We start from the raw sequence: 19448 nt of genomic DNA, 5'->3' as shown, positions 1-19448 counted from the left end.
TTCAAATCTAAGAAGTGATCGCTCCAATTTCGTCCTGAGCCTTTTGTCACTTGAACTCTTTAAACCCAACGGTGAAACCATAGGCTCAAAGCTGAAAACATTTGAACTGCAGCTGATAGTAGGTGAGTGACAGAAAGCTGATCAGTGAGAGGGGCAGTGAGTGAAATGCTGGGAATCAGGAAACCACATAATTGGGAATTAGAAAGGGACAGCCATGTGGCAGGAGAGCAGTGGAGAGTTTTACTGCATCTGTCTTTTATAATTTAATGACTTAACTAGATCACCCTTCACACATTCAATATCAAGGGAACAGAAACCCAAGTTAAGGCAACCTGTCCTCCTCACTAACTTTCAATAACATTCTTTCGTGAATTAGCATAACCCAAGACATTCTCCTCTCCTCTCTGGCAATCTGTTGCAATAGTCTTTTAGGATGGAATCTGCTGTTTTGACTATGGTCCATGGGTCACTGCTGGACTGGTGACATGAATAATTCCACTTGTCCTCCAGAATGGTCCAGCAAGGCTGTTAGCAAGACAATAGTTCATCAACACATTCTCAAGGACAAGTAATAAAAACTGGCTTTGAGCAAATCCTGCTATTTATGACCATCTGGAATTAGTCACTTAATTTTGCAAGCTTTTAATTTGAGTTATTTCATTAGCAATTTAAATTTCACAACTGTTATAGTGGGCATTTACAAGCTAAGTAAGATAACTGCTATCCTATGATTTATGTATGATCTTTAAAATAGTAAAAGATGCTGTGCCACTGTGTAGGAATGTTGCCAAAACAATTTGGTGTTCACATGTGTATCCATTTGATGAAAAGCTTCCTCAAAGAGATGTTAAGATCTTTGAAAAGAAGCAAAAGGTATTGGGGTGAATTGAGTTTGGAGCCTTCAGTTGTTCTACAGGCCCCAATGGTATAGTGCTTAATATAGCTGATTGTACTTGAATACACATCCACAGGGCTTGCTCTGCAAACAGCAAACCTATTCATGTTTAGGTGGTCAGAGCACTTCAACCTGTGGGTTTATATAAATATATCTCCTACAGTCATTTTTTAGAAAGCTGCTTGAAAGTATGATTGTATCCAAGTATAAAATTCAGCAATCTCCATTTGGAATGTTATACTTGTCCCAAATGTCCACACCGGAATATCTTAGTCTGAGGTGCTGCTCTCCTATGAATGAGATTGATTGTGAAATTTTACATGTATTCTCAGATTGAAATCAAGTTGGGTATTAGGGATATTGAAATGACAAAGCCAATGGTTTATGCTTCTAGCTGTCATATGCTACATTAAGGGATTTGTCTGCATGTAGCTTTTGAACAACCTACTTTGATTCACTTGTACTTGTCTCTATCTTAGCGACATAGAGAGCTGTACAGCATGGCAACAGGTCCTTTGGCCTAACTTGTCCATGCTTCCAGATATCCTAAATAAATCTAGTCCTATTGGTGAGGATTAGGCCCATATACCCCTCAACCCTTTGTATTCATGTACCCATCCAGATGCCTTTTGAATATTGTAATTGTACCAGCCTCCACTGCTTCTTCTGGAAGCTCATTACAAACACGTACCATTCTCTGCATGAAAAGGTTGCCCCTCTGGTCCCTTTTTAAATCGTTTCCCCTTGCTTAAGCCTATATACCTCCTAGTTCTGGGCTCCCTCACCCTGGGGAAAAGACCTTTAGCTATTCCCTCTGTCTCTGCCCCTTATGACTTTATGAACCTCTGTAATGTGCTTACTGAGTCTCCAAAGCTCCAGGGAAAGCAGCCCCAGCCTATTCAGCTTCTTCCTACAGCTCAAATCCTCCAAGCTGGCAACATCCTTGTAAATCTTTTCTGAGCCCTTTCAAGTTTCGCAAACAAACTTCCAATGAGAAGGAGACCAGAAGTGTACACAATATTCCAACAGTGGCCTAATCAACACTCTGTACAGCTGCAACATGACCTCTTAACTCATACTCAATGCACTGACTAACAAAGGCAAGCATACCCAATGCTGCCTTCACTATCCTGCCTACCTGCGACTCTACTTTCAAGGAACCATGAACCTGAACTTCAAGGTCTCTTTGTTCAGGAACATTCCCCAGGACCCTACTATTAAGTGTATAAGTCCTGCTCTGATTTGCCTTTCCAAAATGCAGCACCTTTCAGTTATCAAAATTAATTTACATCTGACACTCCTCAGCCCAACAGCCCATCTGATTTGAAAACCTTTTTGTGTAGTGTTAAACTTCACTCCTCCCTAATCCTAAATTTTCTAGCCAGTGGAACTGTATTTCTTTCTTTCAATCTACCTGTCTCTTTCCCTCACAACTTAAACTTGAGATCAGAGCAGTCAACTTTCTAAACTACAAGAAAACAACCCTAGCTTGTGTTATCTCTCTTCGTCACTTCATTCTGTCGAATGTATACTGCAGTCACGAAGGATTTTTGTTTTGACTGTTGTTGGAACCAAGCTTGTACAATTTGAATTGGTTAGAATATCTTGTATTGCTCTTGTTTAGCTGGTAACTCCAATGTTCAAATGTGATGTACGTGGCTTCTGGATTAGGTTGTAGGTGAGGCCCTAGTTTGATTCAAAAAGGGAGATGAAGATAAACTGGGAAATTACAGACCAGTTGGTTTAAACCAGATGTGGAAAAGTTTCCTTGAAATTTGTAATTCTAAATGAAATTAGTTAGCATTTTGGAATACTTCACTGAAGGACAGCTAGCTGTGATTTCTTTCATATATATTGGATCCAACTAAAATGTTTGAGGTGAGTGGTGATTAGATTGCAATCAATAAGTTTTTTTTGAAATAGCTTCAAACGGCTCATGGAAAAACCTGGGAGTTTGACTTGAGTAAATATCAGTTTGAAAAGCAGGTTGCTTCATGAAAAAGTACAAAATGATAGTAAGAGGTTAAAGGGAATTAGTGTGGACTTATTTCTTCTTGTAAATAATTGGGAGCATAATGTTGAAATAAACAGGAGACAAGTGTAGTGAGGCAAACCACGAAGGAGAAAACTAAAGGAATTTGAAACACAGGTGAATGGTAAGTGTAGAGAATGAATAAGTTTTAAAAGAAAACCCACAATGTAACCATTTAAACATAGTGTAGTAAGCTACTCAAACGAATTTACAATTCCTTGATAGCATAAGTTTTTAGGCAGTCTTTGACAAAGAAAGCCAAAGCACTCTTGGATTCTCTAAATGGTTAATATAGAATCAAAAGATGCGGTGATAATTTATGATTTTTAAGAGTTGGGTCATGCTATCGAACTGTGCAGAGTAATAAAGCTATAGTCAACGTGTAGCTCTATTTTTGTTTTCGTTGAGATTCATTTGACATTTCTTCTGTGTTACACCTTTTGCCTTTAAAGGCCCATTGTTTACCAACATGTAAAGTGTATTTGAATCTTTTACATTTATTGCTAGTTTATGCAGGCAATGTTCCCACCCCTAGTTTTCATTAACCTTTGCAGATTTCTCCAATCCTTGGGTTGCACTCTTGGCAGTGTAATAAACCTCTTTGTAATAAGTTACAGATGGATGGTTTTCCATGAAAGTTTTAATTTCTCAATTAAATATCAAATGAGAATTAGAAAATATTGCTTTTCTTACCATTGCTTATCTACTATCCTTTTTTCACCTAATTTCCTAATCCACCTTAATTTTTCATTCATATGTACCTCCACTTCATATCTATGTAAGAAAACCAGAAAATATTGTAGAAGCTCAACAAGCCTGGCAGCATCTTGAAGAGAAATAGTTCACATTTAGAGTCTGACATGACTCTCTGAACAGCATCAGCAATATTTTGATTTTATTTCAATCTTCGTTGCTATGTATTTGACTGTGTGTTTCTGAACTTGAGACACATACGAATAGGAGTAGTTCATTCAGCCCCTTGCCTGCTTTGCCATTCAACCACATCATGGCTGATCTGTGGTCTAACTCTATGCCTGCCTTGAGCCCATATCCCTTGAAGGGTCACTGGACTTGAAATATTAACTGTATTTTCTCTTCATGGATGTTGCAAGACGTGCTGAGTTTCTGCAGCAATTTCTCTTCTAATGTCCCTTTATCCTCTTAATAAAAGCGTGTCCATTTCGGATTTCAACTTAACAGTTGAATTAACATCAATTGCTGTTTGAAGAGGAACATTCCAAACATCCACTGCTCTTTGCATGTGGAAGTGCTTTCTAATCTCCCTCTTGAATGACCTGGCCTTAATCCTGGAATCTTCAACTATTGGAAATAGTTTACTTTTATTTCTATTAATATCCTGAAGTACTTGATTAGATCACTTAACCATCTAAATTCTAGATAATAATTTATCTAATCCTTCCTCAAACTTCACCCCTGAAGTCCAGGTAATTGGAGTTCTATGTTGAACACTGTCTGAGGCCAAAACATCCTTGCTAAGGTATGATGCCCCAATCTGCTTTCAGTACTGTAAGAAAGGTCTAACTAGCATTTTGCATAACTGCACCATCACATCTCCATCCTAAAATTTCAGGATATAATGTGAACCCTATATTCCAGCCTTTATGAGATGTCGGCTAGTGTTCCATTAGTCATATTGACTATTTTCTGCATCTGATCACCCCCAAATCTGGTTAGACATCCACAGTATTTAACTTTGTCTTCTGAAAAACAAAGCACCTTTTTGATGTACCCTTTTTATATTGTGTGAAATGGATAACCTTCACACTTATTTAAATTAAATCCATCTGCTGCAACTTTACCCATTAGCCTAATCTATCTGTGTCCTGTTAAAATTTTAGGCTGTTATCAACCTTGTCTACAACATCCTTATGAACTTGATGCAAATTTTAATATGATCATTCTTTCGCAAAGCATTCCTTACTGGGCGATTACTAGTTAATCCTGTATTATTAATTAAAGACCAGATCCAACTAACAGCTTCCCTGTTGCATTGCAAAGCATTGTTCGAGGAAATTGTGTTGAACACTGAATTTGTCCTTTGAATTATTTTGTTTGATCCATTCTATGAAGATTAAAGTGCAGTGCAATAGCTGTATTTTTCTTTGGTACATGCTTCAATTTCCTGGTGAATAATCTGACAATGCAGCTTGGCCTAAAAATCACACCGACTTGTGTTTTTTTTGTCCCTTGTTTTTAACCTTTAATTATACTGATTCTGCTGACTGTGTTTTTCTAAGTGAAGAGGCTTCCTTATGTCCATCATTATATGCTTTATTACCATTACTATCACCCTGGTCTTTTCTATTCTTTTCTCTTTGAAAAGTTGTGTTTGCTAGAATACTTTACCTTGATCATGTTGTAACTATACCTCTCCAATGGTGATTAAATCAAATCCATTTATCCCTATTGCTTTATCCATCTTGATAGGGCTACTTCGTGCATTCAAATAACGCACCTTAACATTATATCTTTATTCCTTGCTTTGATCTTATTCACTTCACTATTGATATTGAACTCCCTGTTCCTTGCTGTAACATTCTGCTTTTCTTCAGCCAGTTGGCTACTCTGCACTGTGGCTTGATTTTTCTCAACATTTTATGCATGTCCTTTCATCTACCCTCTTTTTTTCCCCCCCTCAGTTTAAAGTACTGTTTGCAGTCCAAGATATTTGATTTGTCAATACATTGCTTGATATGTGTCAGCTGTCCATTGGATTCCCTTCCTCTTTCCCAGTAATCAGTGCCCAGTTAATCAAAATCCCTATCTCTCTCACCATTCTTAGAGCTATACATTTAGCTGTTGTGATCAATTTGGCCTCTGCAATTTGCATTTGGCTCAGCTGTTAGTCCAGGATTATTAATTTTGACTCAACTCAAACTCTGAATTTTCTTCCTTGTATATGTGTCAGTTACTCACGAGGACTGCAATGATTGGACAAGTTGCCTCCTATTCAAGTTCATCTCCAGTTGAGATGTTCCTATGCAAGCACTGGACAGGAAATGCACTGCCTAGAATTCCCAGTTTGTGTGGTCTCTGATTTCATCCCCCCCCCCCCCCCCAACCACGTGCGTATATGCACACGTATACGCACACGCACGCGCGCACACATACCGACCCTGTCAAATCCTATAAGATTTCTTTTTCCTCTTTGAATGAAGTAACTCCTCCTTCTGAACTCCAGAAAATATAGACCCGGTGTATTTAATCTATCTTTGGGCAATCCCTCCATCCCAGGAACTGATTTGGTGAATCTTTCTTGCATTCGGTCTCCTGGCAAGCGTGTCTTCCTTTTGGTAAGGAAACCAAAACTGCGCACTAGATGCCAGGTGTGGTTCTAACAATCATTAAGGTTATATAAGGCAACTTTACCCCTATATGTAACTGCTCTTCTCAAGACCAATATACCATATGCTGTCTTAACAGTTTGTAAATCTTTAAAGTCGGAGGTGTACAGCATAGAAACAAATCATTTCTATACAGTTGATTACATTTAAGAACCGTGAAGCAAATTGGGTGCAAATGTTAAGCTCAAAAGAAAATTAGTTTAGTTTTAAACACTTGGAGGTGGAATTTAATTTTAATTTCAATTTTTGAAGGACACTTGTGTAATTGAAATCGAGTTGAAGGCCCCTTGGTAGTAAAGTTTTCACAGTTGGTGTTCGGTTTTAGGTAAAGTGCAGATGGTTGAAGAAGATTATCACAGTCAGAACTGTACTTCTGCACTGAATTATGAGACAAGCAAGTGTTGTAAACCTCATTAGGGAAACGACTGGTATCGTGCAAGATATCATGATTAGAATATTGAATAATCCCAGTGTGCCCCATCTAAAGCTGTGAAATTGTCGATTACTGCTAAATGACAAAGCTCTCCATTAGCAAATTGGATACTTGGTGATGAGTGTGTCTGTTTTTGTAAGAATTACTCTGTTGCTAACTATTTTGTTAGGGTGTGGGCGTTGCTAACTAGATCAGTATTTATTGCCTATCTCTAATTGCCTTTAAAGGTGGTTGTTAGCTGTTTTCTTAAATTGCTGCATTCCATGGTACAGGTACACCCAAAGTACAGTTATAGTGGAATTCAAAGGTTTTGATGTACAGGCATTGAAGGAATGGCAATTGTATTTCCAAGTCAGGATGGTGTTTAACTTGTAAGATTTGTCTGTGGTGGTGTTCCCATGTATCTGTTGTCCTTGACCTTGTAATTTTGCTCAGATTCCTTGATGCTGCCTTAATGTTGATGGCAGTTACTTGGCTCATCTCTTGACTTTTTTTGTCTAAGTCTGTGGGGAGGTCAAGGGGGTGATTATTCTACCAGGATCAGACTTTATTTTGGTGAACGGGTATTTGTAGGCAAGTGCTGCTTGATAACCCTCGAATCCTCTCCATCACTTTATTGATTTAAAATATGCTGCAGTAATATTTGCATAGGTTGGACTGTTCTTTTTGTGAATAGGATATAACTTTCCAGATTTTGGGTATATGCGAGACAGATGTTGCAGTTGCCCTGACTTGGCTGTATGTGTGGCTAGTTCTGGATAAATCCTCAGTATTGATGGTGGAATGTTGTCAGAGTCCATAGCATTGCCATTATTCTGTTCGTTCAGCTGTTTCTTGATGTCACATGGAGTAAATAAAATTGGCTGAAGCATACCATCTATGATACTTGGGCTTCGGGTGGAGGCAAATCTTTCAGTCTTTCCTTTTTGTATAATATGCTGTGCATCCCATCATTTGAGGATGGAGTTTTGTGGAGCCTCCACCTCAGGTCAATTATTTCTCCACCACCTGAAAGTGATAGGACTGCAGGGCTTAGATCTAATTCATTGGTTGTGGTATCGCTTCATGCTGTTTCTGCTTTTGGCTTGCAAGTAGTCCTGAGTGTAGCTTCACAAGGTTGCCACCTCACTTTTCTCTTTGCAACATCTGGTGTTGATCCGAGCACGTCCTATTGCACTGTTATTCAAACCAGTGTTTAAAAACCTGGCTTGATGGTCATGACGTATGATGTTAGGCTGGGCAATTGGATTACAGATTGTGGTTAAATATAAAGGCCCCATTTAACTATTGGTATCTTTCAGCATGATGGAATATATCATCAAAGTAAAAGTCAGACCTTGCTGAGTGATGGTCAGCCTCATCAATGCTGTCATGAACAGATGTGTCGGTGATGGGTAGATAGTTGAGGATGAGGTCAAGAAGATTTTTTTTCCTTTTTATTTCGTTCATTCACTCCCTGCCATAACCCAGTTCAGCAGGGATACCTTTCAGGACTTTGTTGTCTCAGCCTCCAGTGGTGCTACTGTGCTGCTCCTAGTCATTTGTGAATGTAAATTGCAATACATGTCTGACATCCAGATTTCAAATCATTGTTCAGACTTAGATTCTAAATTATATCACAATGGCATGCTGCATTTCTACACTGCAGCCTCCATAGACTGCATTGTCTGAACATAGTGAACAGCTCTCAAAAGGGTAGTTCATACATGTAGAACCCCTATTCTCTCAGTACATGGAATAACTTCTGAAGAGCTGAATGTCAACACTTAAGTGAGCATCAGAATTAAAATGTGGCATAAAACAAATTGCGAGAGAAACTCATCAGGTCTGGCAGCATCCATTGAGAGAGAAAAAGTGGTTAATCTTTCAAATTCAATTGGACTCTTGTCCAACATATTGAACTGTAAATGTTGATCCTGTTTTCCCTCCTCCTCCCCTGCCCCTCTTTTTTTTCTCCTCCTCCCCTGCCCCTCTTTTTTTTCTCCTCCTCCCCTGCCCCTCTTTTTTTTCTCCTCCTCCCCTGCCCCTCTTTTTTTCTCCTCCTCCCCTGCCCCTCTTTTTTTTTCTCCTCCTCCCCTGCCCCTCTTTCTCTCCTCCCCCCCCCCCACCCCCCAGAAATGCTATAGAACCTTCTATATTCTCCAGCATTTTGTTGCTACTTCAAATCGTCAGCACTTTATTTTTCAAATGTGGGTTGCAGTAAATTTGAATGTCAGGCTCAGTGTATCTACTGCCTCACACAGGTCTATGGCAGGTTTAACTTTGTCTCATTCATCTACCATGGTACATGAGCTGTGGAAACCTTGACAAGTTAGCTGGAAATGCATTTGTTAATCCTTTGACCTTATTTCTTTTTCCAATCAGTTTTTACCATTTTTTCCCATGTACACTCTGCTATTGTCAAAATGTAGATTTGTGAAATGACAGGTGTGAATTGACTGGAAGCTCCCCATTTTTCTTCCTCCTTCCATCTCCATAATCTATGGGACAGACATTTACTCCATTGTTATGGAGCAAGCCAGAGCCCCTGAAAACATTTCAAGAAGGTAGCCCAGACCCTAACTTTTGTACTTGTTTTAAGAAGGTGTAAGTGGATATTCCACGAGTGATGCATCTGGCCCAACCACTCAGTTTAGACAAAACAGGATATATTTATACATGAACAAAAGAAAACAGAATTTAGAATAACAACTATTTGAAACCCAAATGACTCTCTCGCAACTTAATGCTGTTCCAAATACTTGCAACATCACCCCACCTCCCCGCCATAAACACCCTTTAGCAAAAAAGGTAAAATGGAACACAGGGTCTTTAAAGGGCAGAGAGATGACAGAGAGATTCAGCATGGAACACATTCTTCCATGTAGCTGTTTGTCTGGATTCCCAGCTAACAACTGACCAGCAGCTCTGAACAGCCAGGCTGCTAAAACCAAAACAAACTAGAGAAAAGCTGAGCTGGAAGAACTGGCCATTCCCCTTTCATTGAGCATGCCTATTTTTTAAAACTTAAAAGCTTCTTCAGGTAGATAGACATTTCTGAACCCTTGACTTTATAATCTCTCTCAAAAAAAAACCAAGGGCAACATAACCTTGTTAAAGCTACAGCCTCATCTCGGTACCTAGAGCTTTTGCTGAGCTCTGGGCCAGTCCTGGTTTGTGAAGCTCCCATATATTCTCTGTCAAAACAATAAATTCTCTTCCTATATATCCCTTTACACAGTTTCATTTTCCAAATACTTAACAATTTCCTCTCACGTTATTTCTGGTCCAGCAGTTGTCAAGTGTTCCATGTTAACATTCAGTTTTCTAATATTCCTCTTGTCTTGTGTTTTGAGGCTGTGATCCCTTGCATTAATTCATCAACTAGCACCTTCCTTCAATTAATATGCTTTCATGGTTTTGAGAACTCTTTTACATCCTTAAACACAATTTGTGTTGAAATTCCCTGCAACGTTTTCGGCTTTCTAAAATCAAGGAATCTCTACTTCACCAGTGTTCTGGTATAATTTTGTTACCTTTTCTGTGACTTCCATGTTCTAATAATGGTTAATCCACAGTTATTGGCAGCCAGTAGGTTGTCTGGCTGGTGATGAGGGAATAGCATCGCTGCCTCTGGCCAGAGGTCTGGGTTTAAATTGCACCTCAATATAAAATGATTATGGAGGTTTGTCACAATAAATCCAAACAGGTTGACCAACTAGCAAACAAACCAACATTTGTATAAATTCAACATCGCATTGACCTTTTTATATTCAATAACATGATCTTTTTAAAAAAAAAATCAGAACTTTGTTTAATTGTAATAGCCTCTTCAACTGCCATCTATGTTAGGCACCACAGGATTGCAGTTCCTCCTTTCCTCCTCTTGACAAATTCTATTGATATCTCATGAGTGGGCAGTACTGTGGTAATTCTCCAGTAAGAAGTACTTTCATTGCCTTTGTGGGTGATGAATGATCTGCAGCAAGTCAGCATATTAGTGGTGAGCTGAATTGTTTCTACCAAAATCTATCATACTTAGAGATATTGATGGGAGCACTTTTTCAGACAAAATAAGCAGCCTTGTGAAAAATTTGACAAGTTCTACCCTAAAATCCAGTGTTAAGAATATGTATTCTTCAAATGTCAAGGTTGTATAATAGAACTCAATGTTACATAATTTATTGACTTTTGGCATAAAAATCACAAGTTTCATCTTCAACCATTTGTCTTCTGGATAAAAGAAAATAAAGACTAGCACAGATAACACCTCTCAGCCTCAGTTTTGCAAATTTCTTTGCAGCCAATCAAGTACTTGAAATGTAGTCATATGTCAGTAAATACAGCTGTGAACTTACACACAGCAATTTTGACAAATGGTGATGAGGCAAGTATCCAGCTAATTTGATTCCGAGTAATGCAGCCTTGGGAATTCATCTTGGCTAGGACACAAGAACTCCCTGCCCTTGCAAGGGATATTTGTACGTGGACGTGAATGATTTTAGTCCAATGTCTCAGCCAAAACCAAGTTGTGGTGAGAGTTTGTGGTTTTGAGTCATTAATGGTGCTTTGGAGGAACTAGTTAAATAATGCATCCTGGTTCTGCACTGTCTTTATTCTCTGCCGTGAAATTTGCTCAAAATGTTGTTAACACCAGTGTGGATGAACGACATTAAAGCTGAAAGCACAAGTTGCTCCATATCTGAAGAGAGACAAGTTAAGAAAAATCAAAATATCACATGAAATCTGCCGTGAATGACAAATAGTGGAAACGTTATCAGGCAGATGTGCTGGAGGATCATCTAAGTAGGGGAAGAGAAGAGCTGGGGTTGTTGTAACAAATCTGAGAGTCTATCCCTAACTCATGAAAATCTTTCCACCTTCTGGCTTTAAAACCAGTTGAGTTAAGAGATGTGCATTTTACCCGTTTTGAGAGGCAAGCCGGTTACTTAATGTTTGAAGTTGTACACCTCTGATTTGGATTTACAGTTGTGGGCTAAATTTCTAGCAATTGGGATTGGATCTGTCAGATCAGTACCTTTGCAGCATTGCTTGTGGACTCTTAAGAGCAGAAGTGCTGTCAGCCTGTTCTGTAGGCCCTTCAGATCCAGGGAGGGGGCCAATGATGGTTCAAAGCTTTTCAGTGGTTGATGTTCATTTACATAGCCAGAGCCACAAGAACAAAGTGGTTTTGTTATCTGTCTAGATGGGCCTCATAATACCTCGACCTGTTTAATCCAAGATTAGCTTGTTGACCTTTTCAGGTCCCCTAAATTTTGTCAGGTTGTATTGCAACTGAACTTGTTCTTTGGACTGGTAGGCTTGTCTCTGAAATGCTACTTAGGCATTTTGCATTGCAAGTTCTAAATTTTCATTGGAGATAAACGTGAGCAAATATGTTAGGTAGTTAGAAATTATCCCATTCTGTTTTTGTGGCATCAATGCTCAACATGGTTTTCAGCTCATCCTAAGCTTGTTAATACAGAGTGCTGGTTTCTGAATTTTGCTCCTTGCCGGTGTTTCTACAAGGCTGTGTATGTTTGCATGTGGCTTCATAGCAGCCTTGAAGTTATGATGCAGTCTTTGTTGCATGACAAACACCATATTAATGAGTATGAAAAAAATTTAAAAGTTTCAAATAATTTGAAAATATACTAACCATGGAAGGCACAAAGCTGTAGAAATGATTTTTCAGATTGATTGTCAGCCTGATTTGTAGCAGCCTGTGTTCCATAATAATCTAACTGAGAACATTCCCAGGCGTCTGGATGATTTATATTTCTCTTTAATGTATCCATTTATGAAGCGCACAACTGAGGAACTGGATAGTACCATTAATACTTAGACTTAGAGTATAAATGTGATGTGACCCCTTCACTGATGCACAAGTTTATAAGGTATAGTCTATGTTCCCCTCACCCCCTGGTGCTGGTGGATGGGATAGCTGCCATTCTAAAACCACTAAATGATTAATGTGAAGCCAGAATTCAGCTACCCTTAGATCTGAAATAGTTGCGTTTACTAAATCTTGCAGGAAAAGTTGAACTGAGAAGCTATAACTGAACAGTTCAGATATGCAGAGGCCTCTGACTGAGCACAGAAATGACTACCTTTTGTTGAAAAGACAATTTTAAAAGATAATTTGAGCTTCAGTTACACTTTACTAAATGTAACCTATGGTTTTGAAGTAGCGATTGTTTGTGGCTTTGAGACTCGTGTTAGTTACACAGCTGGTAAAATGAATGGGTCATGTTGTGACTGGTGTGTAATTTGCAATGTAGTGGTGTGCATCAAGAATAAGTGCTACCTTCGCTGATCTGTACTAACATATTTGTCCATATGTGTCATCTGGTGTTAATTTCTTGTTCCCAGCACAGTTTTGCTGTTTTCCCCCTGCTTAATCCTCCTCTCTCAATTAGCCTATGGCTGTTAACATCTGATCTGGTTTAATCCAACTCTCCTGATACCCCAATACTCATACCTTTTAATGTCCCATATAATGTACCCCATTGTTTTCAACCACCATGTCCTCCAATAATTCTCTTACAAGCAAATATATAGCTCTCAAAGGGAAAACATGGAACAACAGCATGGTGTTGCATTTTGAAAAACTCCAACTGCTTTGAATCCTAATCTGTCAACATCCAAGCAAAGATAGTCTGGACCAAGTTACTTCCTATATGCATTTCTACATGTTACTTAATGCACCATTTGGTAATCATGTAATTGGCATCCCAAACCAAACAAAACTCTTTCTGTAAGGAGAAAGTGAGGTCTGCAGATGCTGGAGATCAGAGCTGATAATGTGTTGCTGGAAAAGCGCAGCAGGTCAGGCAGCATCCAAGGAACAGGAGATTCGACGCCTCGGGCATAAGCCCTTCTTCAGGATTCCTGAAGAAGGGCTTATGCCCGAGGCGTCGAATCTCCTGTTCCTTGGATGCTGCCTGACCTGCTGCGCTTTTCCAGCAACACATTTTCAGCTCAAAACTCTTTCTGTGGCAAGCATGATTCCACCTTTAAAGTTATTTTTGTGGTCAAGAAGGAGTGTGCTTAGTTTGTACTTGAGAATGAGAATTTCAAATTCTATGAATATTTAAAACAAAAACTTGGAAGTGTTGTGAATGACAAGGCTAATATTAGATTTCAAAAGAACATGGTCTAGTAAATTGCTCGGCACTGGGCTCCTGAAATTTAGTGCAGAGATCTGTGAATGATATTTATTGGCAGAAGAATGCAGGGAGGTAACCCCAAATAAAATGTCCACCGACACAGCAGGGCCTGAAGATGCACTTGTCAAATCACTGAATGTGCAGGGCAGTTTGATGAAATGATTTAATAACACATGCATCGGATATCCTGCCTTTATTAATACAGGCAAAGAGCAACAAAGCAAGGCCGATATGATGTACCTTTCTAAAAGATTGATCCCAGGTGTAGAACTTTGGAAAGGAGTTGAAGTCATTAATAAACGCACAGGAAAGATTTAAACAAATGATTCCAGGCACATAAGAGTTTTGTTGCTGATTTGGTCAACTTGACATTGTTCTCTTTGCAGACAAATTGATGAGGTTTGATAATAGTGCTGAAAATCATGAGGGGTTTGAACAGAGTAGTTGGGGAAAAACAGTTACCTTAAGGTGAACAGCCAAAGAACCAGAGGTGACATAAAGGAAAGATTTTGCATATGGTAAGTAGTTAGCACCTGGAAACCACTGCTGGAGATGTGTTGGGGACAGATTCAATAATGGCTTTTAAAAGAATCACAAATACAACTGAGAATTTCGTGCTACTTTGCTGACAAAGGTGTGACACAGATACAGGCTTACAATCAGCCTGCTGTTAGTGTAACCATTCTATTATTCTGTTTTAATATGTATAATGGCACGAGGTAGCCAAAGATTCTTGACCTACGATGAATGCATCATTGAAAATGAATTATTCAGCTTGGTTTGCTAAATTGTACTCCATTGTTGTAGATATAGAAAAGTTCATGTATTTGAGTCAGTACATCTTTGGTTAGAGTGGCTCATTAAGGAAACTACTACTGTTAAGAAATTAGTTGCCATTAGTATGCCATGCCCATTTGCCTTGCACTATTTTCTCATTCTCATTGCTCATGTCCAATGCTGTGACATCTGTCATTTAAGTCTGCCCTCTATTCTGCCTTTTAGATGACATCTGTATAGGGAAGCCCAGGTTAATGCTCCTTATTTTTATCCTGAGAGATTTAATTACTGATTAGAACCAAGTGCTTTACCCTCACTAAATTAAGGGTTGCCTTGTAAATAATTATCCTGAGTACAGCTGGTATATGGTGTAGGCCTGAAGTTACATAAGAATGGTTAAGTTTGGTGCCCGTTTCCCCTGGTGTTATAGATCATTCCCAGTTGTTGTTGCACTTGTATTTGAGAGTGCTTTTTTCAAAGCAGTTTATGACTGGGTGCGAACATTCTGCAGCTTGACAGGTTTACACAGCAGCTTGAGGCTCCTTGAATAAATCTTTAAAAGTTTAGTGACAGATATACAGCGTATAATACATAACACGAATCAGACTTCTGCTGTTTTCTTGGTATGGTATAGGAAAGAAAACAGTAAAATGAGGAGAGCTGTGAAGGTCATCATGCAGACTGTCATATAGCATTTTTCAGGAAAACCGTCTCCTTCACAACTGAAATAAACCAGTTGCTGAAGGTAATTGGTTGTTGAAATACGTAAGCTATATTTGTACTGACGCCTTATCCCTTGAGCACAAGTGGAGCAGTCACTTTAAACCAAGGTCATTGGATAATCAATGAGGACATCTGAACAAATTAGAAAATTTACTTCATATTGCCTTAAAAGGGCATGTATGACGAGTTGAGCGTAAAAGGGTTGATTGAACTGAACACACTCCGACCTTGCTGAATTCCAAGTTATTTTTAAAAAAAAAATACCTTTAATGTATTGTTTGACACATCATAAGTTTTCATCTTTATTCATAGGGAGACGTTGCTAACTAGGATAGCATTTTGTCTTGAATGTATTGGTGAACTGTCGTCTTGACCACTACAGCCCTTGGATTGGAGGGTCATGCACTGTACTGTAAGACGAGAAGTTCCCACGATTTTGACGTAGCAACAGTGAAGGAATGTCAGTACAGTTAGAAGTTAGGGGAGGAACTTGCATTGATGGAGTACCATGCATTTGCTGCCCTGTCTTTCCAGGTAGTTGAGGACATGGACCATGGAGTTGGAAGGAGTCTGGATGAGTTGCTGCAGTGCCTCTTAAAGATGATGTGCCTCACTGCCACTGCTTGCAGTGATAGAGGGAATGACATTCAGAGGTGATGGATGTGGTGCCAGTCAGAGGATGCTATTTCCTTGATATTAAGTTTCTTGAGTGTTGCTATGTTGAACGTATCCTAGCAAGTGGAGAGAATTCTGACACTACTGACTTGTACCTTGAAGGTAACGACACACATTGAGGATGTAGAAGATGTTTTCTACTGAAATTCCAGCCTCTGATCTCGTCTTATATAATTAATATAGCTGATGATGTTCAATCTCTCGTCATTGGCAAACTTCCAGGATCTTGATTAGATTCCGCTGTGATACTGTTGTTGTAGATCAAGGGATGATGGTTAGAACCTCTCTTGTTGGAAATGGCCATTGACATTGTGTGCCATACATGTTGTTTGCCACTTATCAGCCCAAGTGTGTATATTGCCCAAATCTTGATGCTTATGAGCACTTACTGTTTCAGTATTTGGATTCTTGAATGGTGCTGTATATCATGCAATCATCAGCAAATATTCCCTCTTATGACCTTATGATTGAAGGAAGAGCATTGGAGTAGGTCAAAGTGGTTAAGCCTTGGATATTACCCAGAGGAACAAGGGGTCTTGTGACTCTCTGGTCATGTCCTTACTTCTGGCACAGGAAGCCAGGTTCAAGTTCCTGTCCTGGAGATGCCATAGCATGTTTGAGCAGGTTGATTACCCTGAGAAGCTGGGCCTTTTGTGGTACAATATTAGTGTCCCTATCTCTGAGCAAGGAGGCCTTGATAGAAGTCCCACCTGTTGCAGAACTGTATCATAACATCTTTGAACAGGCTAATGAGAAAATTGTTACCTTATGGAAATGAGGGTCTTGAGGTGCTGCTGGGCCAGGAGGCCTGGATTTAAGTGCTACTTCTTTGCTGGTGTCTAACAAGTCTACTGAAGTTGGTTACAGAATATCTACTCTGAAGACCTGAAGGCTCTTGTGTAGTGGTAGTGCTCCTCCCTCTGGAACACTTGGGTCTTAAACCCAGGTGCCTCTTTTGGAGTTCAGCCTTTTTCTTCCATGCTTGGACCAAGGCTGTAATTAGGTCAGTATTAGTTCACCAGGTGTAGTAGGATTTGAACATATCATCTGGGTGTTAACCTAGGTATCTTATTAGTCTGGTGACATTGTCACCATACTTGTCCAGTACTGGTCTCCATACTTTTGGAAGAGAGTGAATGCATTGGAAACAGTTAAAGAAAGTTTACTAAACTAAGATATGGAATGGTCAGATTGCCTTATGAGGAAAGGCTAGTCCTGTCTGTCCCAAAGTTTGGGAGAGTCTGAGGTGATTTAATTGCAACACAGAAACCAAAGGATGCTTAACTAGACGGATGCTTGAAGGATGTTTCCTCTTGAGGGAGAACCTTGAACTAAGAATTGAAGTTTAAAAATTGTAGTGTGCCCATTTGAGACAAGAATTTTTTTTTTAACCTGAGGATTGAGAGTTGGACATTTCTTACGCAAAAGTTTGTGGATATAGAACTACAAATATTTTAAAGGCATTAGTTGGTAGATTCCTGATTTTTAGGGGGATGAAAAATAATAGGAGGTTGAAGTTAAAATCCAATCAGCCATAATTCTATTGAATGGCAGAATAGAGTTGAAGGGCCAAGGGGCCTACTCTTGTTGCAGGATTGTATGTTCATATACTGCGGTCTTGTCTATCTTTTTCAGATGATATAAAAGATCATAAGACATTATTCCTGGATCAGGGACCTAGCCCATATGCTTTCCTCTTGGAGCAAGTTGGGGGAAGTTGCTGGAGAGGGTACTGAGAGATAGGATCTATTTATATTTAGAAAAGAATGAGCTTATCAGTGATTGGCAACATGGTTTTGTGCCTTACCAACTTAATAGAGTTCTTTGAGGAAGTGACCAAGTTGTTAGGTGAAGGAAGGGCTGTTGATGTTATATACATGGACTTTAGTAAGGCCTTTGATAAGGTTCCCCATTGTAGACTAATGGAGAAAGTGAAGTCACATGGTGTGCAGGGTGTTCAAACTAGGTGGATAAAGAACTGGTTGAGCAACAGGAGACAGTAGTAGTAGTTGAAGGGAGTTTCTCAAAATGGAGAAAGGTGACCAGTGGTGTTCCACAGGGGGTCAGTGTTCGGGCCACTGTTGTTTGTAATATACGTAAGTGATCTAGACGAGGGCACTGTTGGCATGATAAGCAAGTTTGCATATGACAAGATGGTTGGTAGAGTAGCAGAAAGCATAAGGGACTGTCAGAATACAGGAGGATATAGATAGACTGGAGAGTTGGGAGGAAAAGTGGCAGATGGCTTTCAATCCAGGCAAATGTGAGGTGATGCATTTAGGCAAGTCGAATTCTAGAGCGAATTATACAATGAATGGAAGACCTTTGGGAAAAGTTGATGGGCAGAGAGATCTGGGAGTGCAGGTCCATTGTACCCTGAAGGTTGCTGCACAGGTGGATAGAGTGGTCAAGAAGGCATATGGTATGCTTGCCTTCGTCGGACAGGTATTGAGTATAAGAGCTGGCTGGTCATGTTAAAATTGCATGAGACGTTGGTTCGGCCGCATTTGGCATACTGTGTACAGTTCTGGTCGCCACATTACCAAAAATATGTGGACACTTTGGAGAGGGTGCAGAGAAAATTTACGAGGATGTTGCCTGGTATGGAAGGTGCTAGCTATGAAGAGAGGTTGACTATTTTCATTAGAAAAAAGGAGATTGAGGGGGACCTGATTGAGGTTTACAAAATCATGATAAGGTGGATTAAGACAAGCTTTTTCCCAGGGTGAAGGATTCAATAACGCGAGGTCATGCTTTCAAGGTGAGGTGGAAAGTTTAAGGGGGATACACACGGCAAGTACTTTACACAGCAAGTGGTGGGCGTTTGGAACACGTTGCCAGCAGAGGTGGTAGAGGCAGGCACGGTAGATTCATTTAAGATGCATCTGGATGGATTCATGAGTAGGTAGGGAGCAAAGGGATACAAATTCTTAGGAATTGACTGACCGGTTTAGACAGTACATTTGGATCTGCTCAGGCTTGGAGGGCCGAAGGGCCTGTTCCTGGGCTGTAAAATTTTCTTTGCTTTTTCTTTGTTCTTTCTTATTGCTTAAATAGATCAGCTAGTTTTCTTTGTTCTTATGTGATGCTTAAGAATAATTTCTGGTGCCTTGTGGTTGGAGTAAATTGGGATAAATAGACCACTGGACTTTGCCTTCTTCTTTGCTTTTGATAAATGCACTGCTACAGTTTCCCTGCTTGCCTTGTGATTTGTAGATTGTGAATTTCTCATTACGAACTGTTTCATGCACTTGAGGAGCCTCAGTGCCACCAACTGAGATTTTTCAGCTAGCATAGACTTGGCACTGTTTCCTGTCCTTCAGTGATGCTGGGTCAAAACCCTGGAACTCCCTCCTAATGGCATTCTGGAGGTACTTACATAGAATCATAAAGATGTACT

The 19448-nt window shown here is 39.6% G+C and overlaps 1 protein-coding gene across 3 annotated transcripts in view; it reads left to right on the top strand.

The window, feature by feature from the left end:
• The window catches only part of tmem104 (transmembrane protein 104), a 217116-nt gene that overhangs the window by 103736 nt on the left and 93932 nt on the right, over positions 1-19448 (top strand). The window lies entirely within an intron of this gene.

This window comes from Hemiscyllium ocellatum, chromosome 25 (assembly GCF_020745735.1).
Source record: "Hemiscyllium ocellatum isolate sHemOce1 chromosome 25, sHemOce1.pat.X.cur, whole genome shotgun sequence".
NCBI lineage: Eukaryota > Metazoa > Chordata > Chondrichthyes > Orectolobiformes > Hemiscylliidae > Hemiscyllium > Hemiscyllium ocellatum.
Note: the sequence above shows the minus strand (reverse complement) of the source record. Positions and strands in the feature narration are given on the sequence as shown.